Source organism: Maylandia zebra, linkage group LG3, assembly GCF_041146795.1.
Source record: "Maylandia zebra isolate NMK-2024a linkage group LG3, Mzebra_GT3a, whole genome shotgun sequence".
Classification (NCBI taxonomy): domain Eukaryota; kingdom Metazoa; phylum Chordata; class Actinopteri; order Cichliformes; family Cichlidae; genus Maylandia; species Maylandia zebra.
In genome coordinates this window covers 62,615,359-62,631,341 of record NC_135169.1, presented here as the reverse complement: position 1 = coordinate 62,631,341, position 15,983 = coordinate 62,615,359, and the positions used below count along the sequence as shown (strand labels likewise).

The 15,983-nt window shown below is 39.6% G+C and overlaps 1 protein-coding gene and 5 non-coding genes across 7 annotated transcripts in view; 1 reads left to right on the top strand and 5 right to left on the bottom strand.

Annotated features, from left to right (window-relative positions):
* Positions 1–404: 404 nt before the first annotated feature.
* Positions 405–477, bottom strand: trnar-ucg (transfer RNA arginine (anticodon UCG)). The gene has a single exon. It is a non-coding gene; the product is annotated as a tRNA-Arg (tRNA).
* Positions 478–833: 356 nt separating this feature from the next.
* Positions 834–907, bottom strand: trnaf-aaa (transfer RNA phenylalanine (anticodon AAA)). Its single transcript has one exon. It is a non-coding gene; the product is annotated as a tRNA-Phe (tRNA).
* Positions 908–1,400: 493 nt separating this feature from the next.
* On the bottom strand, positions 1,401–1,474 carry trnai-aau (transfer RNA isoleucine (anticodon AAU)). Its single transcript has one exon. It is a non-coding gene; the product is annotated as a tRNA-Ile (tRNA).
* A 1,413-nt stretch (positions 1,475–2,887) lies between these two features.
* On the bottom strand, positions 2,888–2,960 carry trnar-ucg (transfer RNA arginine (anticodon UCG)). The gene has a single exon. It is a non-coding gene; the product is annotated as a tRNA-Arg (tRNA).
* A 356-nt stretch (positions 2,961–3,316) lies between these two features.
* On the bottom strand, positions 3,317–3,390 carry trnai-aau (transfer RNA isoleucine (anticodon AAU)). The gene has a single exon. It is a non-coding gene; the product is annotated as a tRNA-Ile (tRNA).
* Positions 3,391–5,910: 2,520 nt separating this feature from the next.
* LOC112432493 (NACHT, LRR and PYD domains-containing protein 12-like) overlaps positions 5,911–15,983 on the top strand; it is a 773,783-nt gene continuing 763,710 nt past the window's right edge. For both annotated transcript variants that reach the window (XM_076882532.1, XM_076882533.1), the window contains exon 1: positions 5,911–5,994. The gene's annotated coding sequence lies outside the window, so the exon portion shown is untranslated. The remainder of the gene's footprint in view (positions 5,995–15,983) is intronic.

The following is a 15,983-nucleotide window of genomic DNA, read 5'->3' as shown; positions in this document are numbered from 1 at the left end:
TGTTAAGAACACAAGAGAAATGTGTGTTTACAAGAAATTACTTCAAGCTTTACCAATGAAAGCCAACTCTTGGAAGCTCCCACTGATCAGAAGCCACCTATGCAGGTGGAGTTCCACCAACAGCCTGCTTCCAAGTCGTGATTTTTTCACCCGTGTCGCTTGAGGTCATGGCATGTTATTGACTTTCTATGGTTGCTTCTAAGCCAAGACTACTGGAGCCTGGCACTGATAAGGCCAAGTTCATGGCTTCAGTCCCCAACCTGGCCATTGGAGCCTCGTTTGAGAACTCGTAGAGTCTCTGTTGAAGGACATGAAGTTGACAACAGCGTAGCAATTTTGGATGACATAAAGGAGCTGAGGTTGGCATGCTGCGAACGCATGCCTGCTCCTCAAGGACTCACAACCAACCACGAAGGGACTCGAACCCTCAATCTTCTGATCCGAAGTCAGACGCCTTGTCCGTTAGGCCACGTGGTCTGGCAGAAGCTCCCACTTTTCACGAACGTTCGTTGGAGTCTGCTTGAGCCAACTGCTGGTGTTGGGTTGGTCACGTGGCTGGTGGATATTGCTTGATTGTTGCTTGAAATAATTGATTGTTGCTTGAAATAAGTGCATGCCACAGCATTTCTCCCATGTATCACGCTCTTAAAAACGTAGTCCTACCTGCCACATGCACAGTGGATCCACCCACTAAGCCAGAGTATCAACTGCCAATGGACGTCATAAAGCTTACGTGGCCCGATCTGTCACCTGGAAGTTGGCAGAAGTTTTTTTCTTGGATCCCACCAAACAAAACCACAGTCTATCATGAGACAGCACATTCCATACTGGAATGGCCAGCATGGGGATTGAACCCATGACTTTGGCGTTTTTAGCACCACGCTCTGACCAGCTGAGCTAACCGGCCCACAACTTGTCCCTAAACCGACACCTTTTTTTTGTCTAATATACCAAAAAAGAGGGTGGAAGAACTGTTAAGAACACAAGAGAAATGTGTGTTTACAAGAAATTACTTCAACATAGTGGGAAAAAAAACTCTTCTGTTGACTTACAAAAAATGCTTTAAGACGAAATTTGCCACAAAACAATACATGGTGTGCGTCTTCTACTGTTAGGGTCGATAGGTGAGGATATAAAGCAGCAGTTTTTGATGCAGTATGCTGTGTCAGACTTTGGAAATGAGTGATTTATCCAGAAAGTAGCTGGAAAAGTGATTTGGAGATTGTAGCTAAGCATGTAATGTATTCATTAGCGTGTCATGTGTCAGTGAATTTTGTGGTTTGCTGTCATTTGTAGTTGCGTACATCACTCACCTGGAAGTTGGCAGAGGTTTTTTCTTGGATCCCACCAAATAAAATCCACAATCTATCACCAGACAGCACCTTGGATGGCTGCTGGAATGGCCAGTATGGGGATTGAACCCATGACCTTGGAGTTATTAGCACCACGCTCTGACCAGCTGAGCTAACCGGCCTACAACTTGTGTGCAAACTGATCCTTTTGTTGACTAATATACCAAAAAAGAGGGTGGAAGAACTGTTAAGAACACAAGAGAAATGTGTGTTTACAAGAAATTACTTCAAGCTGTACCAATGAAAGCCAACTCTTGGAAGCTCCTACTGATCAGAAGCCACCTATGCAGGTGGAGTTCCACCAACAGCCTGCTTCCAAGTCGTAATTTTTTCACCCATGTCGCTTGAGGTCATGGCATGTTATTACAGTTTTTACCGAATGCCTAAACACTAACTGTGATTCCTGTAGCACAATTTCTAAAACTAGTCAGACGTATAGCAAAACCACTCACTGAGTGTGCAAAACTAAAAGCACAAAAACTGCTTTGCACTCAGTTTGCAATTTTGTAACACACACTTTGCAAGACTGTAGGCACAATTCACTGCACAACACTCAATTTCCAAATTTCCAACACACTCCTAGCAAAAGTATACACATGTATGGCTATCATTAACACTAATTTGCCAACTGTCTGGCACACTTTCACATGTGAAAACTTTCTTAGATAATTCGTTCACTTTGCAATCAGCCTAAGCACTATAATACAGGTAAGCTGTGTGTGCGGAGTACAATGGTGGGAGCAGAAAGAGTGAGAAGTAGAGGAGGCCGAGGAAGAGGACGTGGAGGTGAAGAAGTAGGATGAAGAGGACGACAAGGACAAGGAGGAGCAAGAGGAAGACGAGGAGGGGGCAGAGGAAGCATGTTCACTGCAGACCACGTAACCCATATAGTCATTATGGCGATTGCAAATAATCCTATACTTGGAAATAAACACTTGTGTTTGTTTTGATGTGTTTGACTAAACACCAGTACTTGAAGTTTGGATCCCTCCATGCTTATGGATCTATGACAGAAGTATGAGCTCAAACTGACATAGCCTACCTTGTGCACAGGGAAGGCAAACGCCAGATGTGTTTTGTATTCATACCATCGGTGTGCAGTTGGCGCATTGTGTGCTTAGTAGATGATGGCTTGTGTGTACTGTTTGATACAGAAACACCATTTTTACAAAGGTGTGAAGAGTTAATCTAGCTGTGTTTGCTTTTGCAAGAGAACTAAAATGTTTGGATAATTGGGTGACAGGTTGTTTTATTTGTGTGTAGAGTTTTGCTAAATTAGCCAATAGTTACATAACATGTGCTTAAGCAATCAGAAAAAACTGTAACTTTCTATGGTTGCTTCTAAGCCAAGACTACTGGAGCCTGGCACTGATAAGGCCAAGTTCACGGCTTCAGTCCCCAACCTGGCCATTCGAGCCTCGTAGAGTCTCTGTTTAAGGACATGAAGTTGACAACAGCGTAGCAATTTTGGATGACACAAAGGAGCCGAGGTTGGCATGCTGCGAACGCATGCCTGCTCCTCAAGGACTCACAACCAACCACGAAGGGACTCGAACCCTCAATCTTCTGATCCGAAGTCAGACGCCTTGTCCGTTAGGCCACGTGGTCTGGCAGAAGCTCCCACTTTTCACGAACGTTCGTTGGAGTCTGCTTGAGCCAACTGCTGGTGTTGGGTTGGTCACGTGGCTGGTGGATATTGCTTGATTGTTGCTTGAAATAATTGATTGTTGCTTGAAATGAGTGCATGCCACAGAATTTCTCCCATGTATCACGCTCTTAAAAACGTAGTCCTACCTGCCACATGTACAGTGGATCCACCCACTAAGCCAGAGTATCAACTGCCAATGGACGTCATAAAGCTTACGTGGCCCGATCTGTCACCTGGAAGTTGGCAGAAGTTTTTTTCTTGGATCCCACCAAACAAAACCACAGTCTACCATGAGACAGCACCTTCCATACTGGAATGGCCAGTATGGGGATTGAACCCATGACTTTGGCGTTATTAGCACCACGCTCTGACCAGCTGAGCTAACCGGCCCACAACTTGTGCCTAAACCGACACCTTTTTTTGTCTAATATACCAAAAAAGAGGGTGGAAGAACTGTTAAGAACACAAGAGAAATGTGTGTTTACAAGAAATTACTTCAACATAGTGGGAAAAAAACTTGAACCCATGACTTTGGCATTATTAGCACCACGCTCTGACCAGCTCAGCTAACCGTTGATGGAGGAATTAACAGTGAAGTGAGGAAGTAATTATTGAAGTTAACTCAGAAAGATCAATTAGAGAAAAAGAGTCTAACTTATCATCAACGGTACTAAGAGTAGCTGTAGATAATATTGCATCTGTGGGGTGATTATTGGTAATTTTTTCTCTAATGATAAAAATTTTATTTGTGAAGAAGTTCATGAAGTCATTACTAGTTAACGTTAAAGGGATGGTTGGCTCAAAAGAGCTCTGACTTTTTGTCAGCCTGGCTACAGTGCTGAAGAGAAACCTGGGGTTGTTCTTATTTTCTTCAATCAGTGATGAATAGTAAGATGTTCTGGCTTTGCGGAGGGCTTTCTTATAAAGCAGCAAACTATTTCTCCAGGCTAAATGATGATCCTCTAAATTTTCCTCTCCAGCTTACGAGTCATCTGCTTTAGGGTACGTGTTTCAGAATTATACCACGGAGTCAGGTACTTCTGATTTGAGGCCTTAGTTTTCACAGGAGCTACAGTATCCAGAGTCGTACGTAGTGAGGAGGTAAAATTATTAACAAGATAATCGACTTCTGTTGGGGTAGCGTTCAGATAGCTGCTCTGCTCTATGTTGGTACAGGGTATTGAAGATGATAACAGTGGGTGCATTATATTCTTAAACTTAGTTACAGCACTTTCAGAAAGACATCTACTGTGATGACATCTACTCCCCACTGCTGTGTAATCAATCATTGCAAATGTAAATGTAAATTTTCAGCTCAGGAGGGTAACTCCTAAATTCCAGTTGCATTGTGCTCCTCAAAGAAGCAGAAATCCTTGTTGCACAAACAACAAAAACAAAGTTCTGGTTGTGTAGGGGGGGCTTCCAGATGTTGAGCAGCTGCACTGTTTCCCTGTCTTTTGTTCCTTCTTCCCACTAAAGAAATATTCTTTAATAATATATTAATGTTCAAAGGCAAAGAGGAAACACACACTGCATACTAAAGTGTGTGTGGAACATGAGGACACATCACCATGGCAGAGCACCCGGTATGGATTGCAAACCATGATAAAAAACACTGACATGGAGTGCACATTATCTGCAGGTTTCCACAGGGGGAAATTAGACTTATGTGGCTGCAGCTCACAAGTTCTTGTTTTTATAGTTCTGTGTAACAAAAATAAAAGTAATGTTAACATTGCTGTTCACAAAATTTATAGCTGTAATAAAATTCTACTTTATTTCTTCACCTGCAGGAAGTGTAGTCAGCTGATTTTAATGCCATTTTTAACATATGATGATTGATATTTTGGTTTAAAATGATCAAATGTGTCCTGAAGCTGGGAGGTTAAATAAATCCAGTCTGGTGTGTGTAAAATAATCAGCTGTAGTTTGTTTCATAGGGTCATTTTCTGCAGAGACAATGTAGACTGACAGTCTCACAACTCTGTCTCAAGCCAGGCTGTGAAGTAATCATGACCTTTAATCTATAGATTCATAATCCACAACACAAAGTTTGTATTCATGGAATTGAAATTGAGGTTTTATACTTTTAAGTCATTAAAAAAGCACACACTTGGATAATGGAGGGGTATCAGCAGAATAAACCAAATTTTTTTCTCACACAGGGCACTCACATATTTTTTTTTTCTACTTGTTAACTACATTATTAATTTTACTAGCAGGGAATACATCCTCGATTAGATTAGAAAACATCTATGGAATGATACTGGAATAAGCAAACATTTAGGCCTGAGACGACATGTAAATGAGAGCAAACAGCAAGATCATTTAATGGGGTTGAGATGTAGAAAGAATGGGTTGGTTTGAAATACAACGGTTAACCTTTTTTTTCTTGACTGCCATGGTCATGCCTTTGTGCTCACATGCTCTCTTTCGTGCCCTTTTAACACTTTGAAGCATTTATTTATTATTTATTATTTAATTTTATTTTTATATTATGTTTTTATATTATATATATATATATATATTTATATTATTTTATTTTTTTCTGGAGTCAATGTGACATCTATAGAATAATTATGAATTTATTCTAAACAAATTAAAACCTACTGACTGCAGTAACAAGAATATTTAAAACTATTTTTAAATGAAATAATTTGTGTATTATTCTCAGTTTCCTGTTTTCTTCTTTCTGGATAGAATCTCACACCAACACATTCAAAGAGAGATATAAAAAATAAATGTAAACTTTTTTATCACTCTGTGCTGTTTTTTGTTTGTTTGTTTTTTATGTGACTTATTTGTGCCTTTATGGTATTTTATATTCCCAATGCACCCTTAATCAAATGGGTGGAGAAAAAAAATACAAACAAGAAAAACAAGCAAAGCTGATGAACATTTGGAGCCAGACAACACAAGTTGAGACAAGAACACAGTGACAAACCTTGGGTGTATAGTAGAGATTCTTCAGCTTCTGCTCTGTTTGAACAACCTGTAAGTCTCTCTTCTTTTTACCATAAACTTATATATTTATTATATTATAGATCACTTTTTTGTGATTTGACATGTGAAATTCTAGTGTGGCTGGAATCAAATAGTTTGATGAACAGATGACATTTGATATCTGGAGTTCAGATAAATATTAAATATGTAAGTATCTGATTCAAAACACTGCTTCACAAACTAATGGATTTTCTACAACAGGAAGTAAATATTTGTTATCCTGATGGGATTAGACTGACAAAATTTATCATGTTAACATATCATAAATCAGTCTGTCAATCACTCAGAAAATTGAAAGATAAATACACAGTCGTCTTAACATCATATTTACACACATTTATGAATTACCAAAAAATGAACTGCTGCCTAAAAACAAAGATAATTTTATTCAAAGTGGCGATGTTACAGAAGGTATTCAGTCGCTGGATTTCAGTACAAAATGGGCAAATTTCAGTGGGCAAATTTAGCACAATTTAGAAAAAACACATACATTTAGATATTGTACAAACACAACCCCCTTTTTTCTTAGTTTTAAAAAAACAAAGTATATTGACTCTTTTTCATAAGAAAGTGTATGACAACAGCAGGTAAACAAGAATTACTGAAACAGAAAAATGTATCTGTCATGATCCACTGTTTGCTCTGTTAATCATAACCAACAGAATAGATAAATTGAGCTTGTATTAATTTTTACTTTTATGTGGTCTGTTTTGGTGTTTGGCTTTAGAGACAGTTACAAACACTGGATTTACAATGAACTCTCTTAATGGAAGACTTGGGTAATGATGGTCTCCCTCCTTGAGAGTCTTCCTCACTTGGCTGATGTTGTGATGAAGGCTTTTTTTTACTGTGATAGGATCTGGATCATCCACACGTGTCTTCTGTGGAAGTCCAGGCCTTTCTCTGGTCTTTTCTTCTGTGAATGGACTAAACTGTCGATGTGTCCTCTGCCGATTGACTATTTCTTTCAGAGCTGCTCCACAGGAGGTCAGGGTGTCACATAAACAGCTTTAACTGCACAACGACACATTTAAATCATTTCCACACTTCTTAGTGTGGTTAATTAAAAAATAATAATGATAAAAAATCCCTAAAACCAATCTAACTCCATTAAAGGTTTAAGGGACTTATTAAAGACAACTCTTTTTTTTACTTTAGTCTTTTTTTTTTTTTTTTTTTTTTTACAAATAATCAATAAAACCTGTAAAAAAAATATCCACTCTTAAATCTGCACTTTAGAATGTTCCACTAGAGTCCTAAAGTTTTTACTCCTCATAGCTGTGGGTATATGAGAACCAAAATGTGAACTCACAGGCAGAAAGGATTAAAAAGCTAACCCAAAAATCCAGAGAAGTCAAAAGCCAAAATCCAAATTTCAGGAAAACACACAAGAGAACAACTTCTCAACAGAAAATAAATGCCAGCTTCAATGGCATTTATTGCCAATTTCAAGAAACACAGAAATTTTGGTTGAGTAAAAAATATATTGAATGAATCCTTGAATACAACAGTTCACATGGGGTGCATCTTGGTTTTCAATTACTCTGAAACGGAAACATTTCCAGTATCATGTCATGGTTCCATCTTCTTGTATTGTGATAGTTGAAGCTGTTAATGAGTCACTGAGGCATGTTGGTCTAATGAAAGCTGTGATCTTTGCAGGTTGTTCACATGAAGAGTAAACTGGAAACATTTTACAATAATGGATTTGAGTTTTGTTCATTATGTAGTCATAATCAGCTGATCAGGCCTGAGGTAAAAAGTTGTTTTTTTGTTTTTTTTTTCTCTCTAAATAAAAATTCAGGTATCAACACAAACTGTGGCCCAATAATGGAGGCGTTAACTTGAATGTGGTTTTGGAGAACTGTTACAGTCTTGATATCTCATGCAGCTCTGTACAAATTATTGCAACAGATTTAATGTTCAAAGGCAAAGAATGCATTTGAACTACAAATTAAAGTGTGTGTGGAAGTGAATCAATACACTTGAGTTTCACACGGAAAATAACCACAGTGAACTAGACCAGTTCAAACTTGTATAATTACTCAGGTTTGACTAACAGTCAGTTTCTACTGGGCGTTGCTCAGACAAGTACAACACTCACAACCAGGCTCACGTGCACGTTACTATCATCTGCTGGTTTACTCAGGGAAAAACAAATAGTCTGTGTTATATAGCTTGAAAACACGCATCACAGCAACTACAGGGTGGGGTTTGTTGGACTGACAAGCTTTTGTTTGTAGTAAGGCAGGTCTTTATTTTTGAGTGAGATGCAAAGAAAAGTTTAAAAGTTACTAATTTTTGTTTTTACAGCATTACTTGTTGCACTTTTGGGTCTGATAAAATGTTACTATTGACTGCCACTGGCTGGTAGCCTGTAAGAACTTTGGCTTTATTAAGCCTTAACACATTTGAACAGGTCAGTTAGCTACAGAAACCAAACTGAAGAGCCACTCCCATGATTGATCTGAATCTGGAAACAAAAGGAAATCAAAGTGAATTGAGCTGCGAGTGATAGTGAAAATGCTTCCTCAAAATTAATGTGTTAAACATTATTTGTTGCATAACATGAATCATTTGAATCTGAAAGAAAGAATTTTGTTCCACTTATCACTGCATCATTTTTTTTGTTAAATACACATGGTGACAAAATGAAGTATGCATTAAGATAAAGTCAAGTAAATAGTATTACGACAACACCAAGAGAAAAACAAAATAAATATCCACCCATCCAAATATGTATCCACACACACACACGTATGAGTATATGGTTATGGCGTTAACGTCATTTTAACAAGATTAACGCTGACAGCACTGATATATATGTGTATCTTACATCATTTGTGTGTCTCTGGATGTATTTCACAAACTCAGAAACTTCCTCATTTTTTTCAATGAAGACACCTTCAAAGTTCCCCTGCTCTGAAGTGCTGAACGAACACAGTGACAGTTGTTTGAAAAGAAACATCAAAATACAATTTTTGTACAAATCCATATTTGATTTATGTCCACAATGCATAACGTACCTTGCATTTGATTGAAAGCGATAAAGCTTGCGGTTTCCATCAACTGACACGGCGAGCATGTCTGGAGTGCAGGCAGGGCAGCTAAAGCATGGCTCCTTGCACATCCTGTCCACTTCACACTTTACAGCACTCCACTCCAAGAAACTTTTACTGAAGGCATCAGCTGATATTCGGCCAGTCTTTTAAGTAGAGGACAAACAACAGAATATTCAAGGACAGTCATCATAAGATTAGATTAGACTAGATTTCATGTTGTTTTCAAAGCGGTCTGGTAAATCCAAATGACCTTTGACAGGTGCCCACATATACTGCGGGCCGAGGGTAATTCAAAACAATGTAGCAATGTACAATTTGCACTAAAACCTGCAAACACATCTATTGTGTATGTAGTGTGTGACAAAAGAGCAACTTACCATTTATGGTTACAAGAGCCACAATTGCACCGGGTGAAACCTCAACGTTACCTGCTGGGCAGTCACACAGTCTGGTCTTTGCACAGGCAACAGCCGAACTAACATTAAAACACACAATATATACAAAAAGAATTAGAAATGAACTGATACACAATAAATATACAATAACAGCACACACTCATAGTACATAGCAATAAATGCATAAGACTTAAAAACCGTACATATTGGATTGTGAAACTCTGATGAAGGCTTCAAAAACCCTCCTGTTACTGCCTCTCTGCTGTGCAGGACAAAGCGTGTGTGAACTGCAATATCACAGTCAGCACAAAGGAATGGAAGAGGCAGGCAGTCCAGACACCTCACAACTACTTGTTTGCCACACTGACACACACGGTGTGACTGTGGATCCAGAGTAGCTAACATATTGTCTATAAGACAAGGCCTGGCCTCTTTCCACTTTTCTCCCAGTGAGTAGCAGCTGCCTCAGACGACGTCTCACAAGTCATGGCTGCGTCCTCTTCTCCATCCTCCAACAACTGAAGGAGCTCCTGACGAAGCACCTCAGTTCCACACACTAACAGAAAATAATAAAGAAACTCTTCCACAAAGTGAAAAACACTCTAGGCAGTATGTTTCTTAGGACTGCACAAAAGCCCTGCCTAACTCAACTATAACAACAAATATAAAAGTAAACTTTAAAAAAGGAATAACAACATATAAAAGAAGGTAAAGTACCTTTTGTTGGGTTGACACTGGCAACATAACTAGGTTCTTCACGTGGACATTGATGCTGATCTGCAGACACTGGGGGGAAAAAAGAGATTGAAGAATATTTACTTACTGAAATTCTTTGGTGAAAACAAGTTGTGAGATAAAATCAATGGTTGTGAGAACACTGACCACATGGCAACTAGTACTTTGACTGGATGATGGTCTTTGAGGAATAAAATCTCCCTGTCTGTCACGTTTTTTCCAGAGCACTGGTCTTGGCTGAGGTTCACTCTGTGCATCATTCTACGCAATTAACGAGGAAAAAATGCAACACCTAAAATACAGTCTATGATTAAAGCGTGGTGGGGGCGGCATCACAGGCATGGGCAGAAAAAAACCAAAAGAAAACGTTCATGCTGAGCCACAGCTGTAAAAGCTGCTGGTCATAATATCAGTTTGGATATGTGGTGAGAGGGAAACATGAAGATGAAACCAGGAGATGTCCTTACTGAATCATCAGAGCTGAACAGGTGATGGAGAAACAGGTTTACCTTTCAGGTGACATGAATGAGTTGAAGGGAAGTTATGAACTGTTTCTGAGAGACAAATAACACCAGGATCCTTTTTTGTGTAGCTGACAGCTGGTAACTGTGCAGGGGCGAGTTTAGCAAAGTGTTGCCAGGGGGGCAGGTAGGGCATTAACAGGGAGAGGGGGGCACAAAGAAATACTTTTCTTTCTTATTCTCATTTAAAATGTCTCACTTTTAACAAATAATTATCTGAATCTTACAACCAAAGTTTTTATCTGATGTAAAATGTATAGAAATCATACATATACCAACAAGACTGTACATCAGTGTCACAACAGCGTTTGTTTTCATTCAAAGGCTTTATGGCTTTAATACCTGGTGGGCCGGTCTCTAGTCAAAATGCCCGGGCTGAGTTTTTGTCCCAGTCCAGCCCTGGCCAACAGGGAAACAAACGCCGACACTGCGGTGCAGTCTCGGACGACAGTACACCTAAAGCTGGGCAGACACTGTGCGATTTTCAAACTGCACGATTGACTCGCAGGGGTTATAAGTTCGTAGGTCACGATGCAGGTCTCACACTATACCGCCCGATGCTCTGATGCGACCTGAGTGCTCACACTGTGCCTCCATAACATGAAGATTATAACAGAAAATCTGTCGCTCTCTCTGTCTTTCACTCACACAGACACACCACCATCAACTTTGCTAAATTGCTAATGAAAAACATTGATCAGGCAGCTGTGATTGAGCAGCAGTGTAAATCCAACTATTTTCACGTTTGTTGTGGTCGTGATAATTTTGTGATGCCACATCGAAAAGGCTCGGATGAGCTTTCCGAAGTTCCACAAGTTGTGCCTCCATCGCTTGTGTCCAGATCACACGCTGCACAGCCGTGCTGCTCCGTCTTTTCACCGATGTTTACATGTTTCCGCGTGAGCAGTGTGAGCGGCTGCGGTGACACCCTGACGAGCGAGCAATGTTTGTTCGCTCAGAGAAAGAAAAAAAGGCTGCAAAAGTACAGGGAGGAATGGGAAAAGGGGAAAGGTCACCATAACACCTATAAAGCGCACTGCACTGTGTGCCGGCGCACTTTTTCCATAGGCATGCTTCTAATGGTGGGCACATGAAGAACGTGAGGGGCGTGAAAGCTCGGGGAACCCTTAACCAATTTCTTGTCCACCAGGCCACGGCAGAAGCAGATATGGTATGTAAACACTGGTTTGTTTTTTAAACCCTCTGGTTAAGGTTAATATGGGCATGTGCAGTGAATATCAGCGCTATGTGGCCAGAAGTGTGATAATATAATTTATTTTGTGTAATAAACAACTGCAAGGATAGATGATTACAACAAATAGATCACTAATACATAAAAGTAATACATAGATGAATAATGATGATGAGTTAAGATGCGTAATCATGGGAACAAGCGGGTTTACAAACAGGAGCAGCTGATTAGCTTTAGAAAAGCTGAAATAATACCTCAACTGAAGCCAATTGTACTAAATACACTAAATGTGCACAGTTACAAGAATATTTTTGTTCTATTGTTTTCTATTAATTTATATAATTTTAAGTTAAGCAGGACAGAGTTCTTTTAAAGAAAGATTTACTTTTATTCTCAAAAGTTAAGCATGACAGGCTTCTGTTTAAGAAAGAGACCTGTTTTACTGTGTTAATGGTGTCATTTTGAGCTAAAAATAAATGGCCAAATGATCATTTGTTTCCCATATGGTCATATCACAAAGAATACGCATCTGCTTAAATCAAATTCAAGTCAAATGGTTAAAAAATAATTTCACACACAAAAAAAAGAGCTAAAAAATTCACCACACTGGGAAGGGTGAAGACAACTGGGTTGCCCGGCCCTGGCCACGAGGTGTCCCTTATTTATTTCTCAGGGAGTTGGCAACCCTATGTCTTCATGATCGAAATAACTTGAACACAAACACAAACAAACAAAGAGGAAGACCGAACTGGAAGGAAAAAACTACAAGTCCCAGCATCCGCTGTGTTTAGGGAGGAGTAGTGAAAGTGAAAGTATTGAGCCTCCGTTGAGGAGGAAGGTGGAGCTGAGGCAGGTGAGCAAAGGCGTAGATTTTGCATGGACGGGAGGGACGTGTCCCCACCAATAATTTGATCTCTTCGAGAAAAGAAAAACAAACCCGATAGAAAGAAAGAAAAAAACAATCTGTCAACGTCTCATTCACCCAGCGGTGCAGAAAGAGTTAAATTACGTTCTCTACTGGAGTCCTACGTCATGTGACAAATATGGCCAATGTGATTGGCTGTGCCTTTCAGGGAGCTCTGTTTAGTAGTGATGTGCGATACCACTGATTTCCTTTCCGATCCGATACCAAGTAATCTCGAGTAATCGGTGATACTGATCCGATACGGATACTCTGTACAAAAACGTAATGTTTCATTGCATTACATAATACAATATATAATTGTATTGTGTAATTGTAATAATAACATAACCATATTGCTTCATAATGATTAGAGGACATCAGACAACTTGTTTTTATTGCTTAATAATGCAGAATAATCATACAGAAATAAAAAAAACTGACGTTGTGCTATTTGAGCATGTTGCCTGCCTGCAGCACTAAAGGACTCTGCGAGAGACGTCTGTCTCGCTCTAGCAGCACCTGTCCCTGTCCTCCTCTTCAGTTCACCTCAACATAAGCTCATCATATTCTGTGATGTGATTTACTCCGAGGTGTTTGACGACGTCAGTGCTGTTGCCACAACACCTCACTGTTTTGCCACATATATCACAAACCGCGCCTGGGCTGTTTGTGGAGGTAAAACGCGTCCACACAGGACTCTGTTTGCGCTCAGCCATTGTTGTGAGTGTGCACGCCATGGGCTGCGACACATTTATACAGCCGTATTTCGCATATGACTATGAAAGGCGTAAGAGGAAGTAGTTCCTTCCAAATTAGACGATCCGAATGATATAGTTTCTTTCCACTGCGTTCATTTTAATGGAAAAACTACAAATTTACCCCAGAGTACTAAAATATCGATATTATAATATGAGAATCGATTCTAGAACATAAATTGCTGGTATCGGAAGAATCGATATTTCAGTATCGATCCGCACACCACTACTGTTTAGTTTTAGCAGCGGCAAGCCTGCGCTGCTAGGGCCTGCAAGGAGCAGAGGTGGGTGGCAGCAAAAAGGAAGAACCTGGATATAAGAAAGTGTTTTTCAAAGAAACCTGTAAGTTACTTAAAGTCAAGCTCACTCATAAAATGTGTCCGTCACAATAACATTACAGGCTATGCTAGGCTTTGGCCCACATCAGTCTAAAATTGTATGTAACCCATGTAACCATGAATAACGTGTTTTGGAAACTAACTGCACAACAGGCAGCACTATTAGTTCTCTCAGTCTCTGAGCAGCATTTCTAATTTTGATTGAAACTGTCAGAGAAAACGGCAGCGTCGAGCAAGCCAGGATATTAGTTTACAGAGGCTGTTAAAATTATATGTCTAATGTTAAAATGTTGGTGACACAATAATTTCATCCTAATGGCACTGACATATTCATAGGGTTCATTTTTGAGACAAAATATAACGAGGTAGTCATGATTTTGCAAATAAATAAAAATAAAACCTTGTAGTGCAGTTTGCACAAATTGTTTTAAAAATGCACTCAGCCTACAAACATTACTGACGAGTCAAGATCTGCACAAAGTGACAGAAACACCGAAGCAGCTCCACATTTTATTCTTATTGTCACGTATGTTCTATTTGTCAGGTGACAGAAGAACCAACACAAAGCTCAGAGAGTAATGGTGACACAAGATCACAGGTGAAAATAAAAAACTTAAAATAACCCGGTTGCACAAATATGCACACCCTTAAACTAATACTTTGTTGCAGCACCTTTGCCTTTTATCACTCTAATCAGTCTTTTTGGGTAGGAACCTATTAGCATGGCACATCTTGATGTGGAAATATTTGCTCACTCTTTTTTGCAAAATTCACATATAAAACTATGAATTGTAATTTTAAATGGTTTAAAAGCAGGTAGAATAGCATATGTACACAGCAAATCCAGCATGTCCAAATTAACACTGTCAGATTTGATTTCAACACTATTAAAGTGTCTATATGGATCCACACCAGAGAGTGTTAATTTAACTCTTTTTGGAGAGTTGGTACGTTAACTCTGATTTAGTGTTAAACACCAAATCTGTCTGGAGTTGATAATTTAACACTTGGTGTTAAGAGTTTATATATTAACTCTCAAAGAGTATTTTAGTTTAACTACGTAAGAGTTATCTTCTACAAGTCATGCATCAACAAGAAAATAAGCTACTTGACTATGAAGGAAGATCCTGACGAAAAAATTTAAGGATCTATAATGTCCCGGAAGGAGCCGAGGGCTCGTCTATGGTGGACTTTGTGGAAAAACTACTGCGGGACACTCTGAAGATAAACCCTAATGAGGAGTTTGGCATCGAGAGAGCACATCGGGCGCTGGCATTAAGACCCGCCGGAGACAGGCAAGATAAAACGCGATCAATAATAGTCAAATTTCTCCGCTATAGGGTTAAAGAAGAGATCCTACGTAGAGCTTGGGAAAAGAAGAAAGTTTTTCTGAATGGGAAATTAATATTCTTTGACCATGATTACCCTCCAGTAGTACTGCAGAAGAGAAAGGAGTACGTAGAGGCGAAGCGGGTGTTAAAGCAGAAAAATATCCGCTTCCATACTCCGTTCCCGGCAAAACTACGAGTGTTTTATGAGGATGGAATAGTTCTGTATCAGACGGCGGAGGAGGCGACTACAGACATGAAGGACAGAGGACTTCCAGTTAATGTGACTACATCGAAGGAGAGTCTGGTCGAGCAGCTGTCCCGTACCGCCTGGGAAACCACGAGAGGATCAACTCAGCGAGGGACAGACGACGAACGAGAGAAAGATATCAGGGCGAGACTGCGAACCTTCAGAAGACAGATCATGCCCTTGTCAGAGGAGCTATAAGTACTGTTGGACGTTAAAATGAGGTAAAAATACGCGGTGTTAAATATATTTCAAGATGCTTGTGTGTATATCTTTACCCCAATTGGATGAGATTATACAGATATAAGCGAGATACGCATAAGGACACACTTTTTGTGTAATGAACAACGACTTTGTTTTCTTCCACCTCAAGTGCCATGATGGGGGCCCTCAGCCCATATATGGGAGAGGCTTTCCCTCACAGCTAGACGTTTTCTCTAGCTCTACACAGGGTCATCTATCAGAGACCCCAGCCTTGGAATCACAGTTTTTTGTTTGTTTTT